We start from the raw sequence: 556 nt of genomic DNA, 5'->3' as shown, positions 1-556 counted from the left end.
AAAATACAGCTTGAAAGTATTCAAATTGTCCAATAGCGCTCCTCGGGGCTTGGCCCTTGGCATCTTGTACAGCAATTTAAGTGGACAAAAAAAACAGCTAATGGAATGTATAATTTATGTAGCTTGTTTTTTCGTTCTAAAATCGCTGATGTCTTGATTTAAACACAATTTAGACGATGTCATATTTTCGGGGAAACTTAAGTCACAAAACATAATATTAATTTGCATGTGGGTCCCGCGACCTCGAGGTTAGCTTTTTGTTCTGGAAAAAGATCAGCGCGGAGTCATGTTCTTTTTGTTCAAACGCCCTACACGTAGCAGATCTGTTTGTATCGGACGCACATCCTGCCTGCTAAGTGATACGATTCAGGTCTTTTTACGTCCTTCATCGACAAAATTTAGATCATACCTTCACAAGTGGGCCCGCTTAGAACCCGTCTACCAGGGCCAGTCCAGGCTGAGAGGGATGCAACATCCCAGCAGAGAGATCGAGATACTCGATAAAGAATTCTGGACCCCAATCGAGTATCGAACTCGGGTCTCCTGCGTGCGACTG

The sequence above is a fragment of the Aplysia californica genome, unplaced genomic scaffold (assembly GCF_000002075.1).
Source record: "Aplysia californica isolate F4 #8 unplaced genomic scaffold, AplCal3.0 scaffold00256, whole genome shotgun sequence".
In the NCBI taxonomy this organism is placed as follows: Eukaryota; Metazoa; Mollusca; class Gastropoda; order Aplysiida; family Aplysiidae; genus Aplysia; species Aplysia californica.
The sequence above is the reverse complement of the archived record's forward strand: the minus strand, read 5'-3'. Positions refer to the sequence as shown.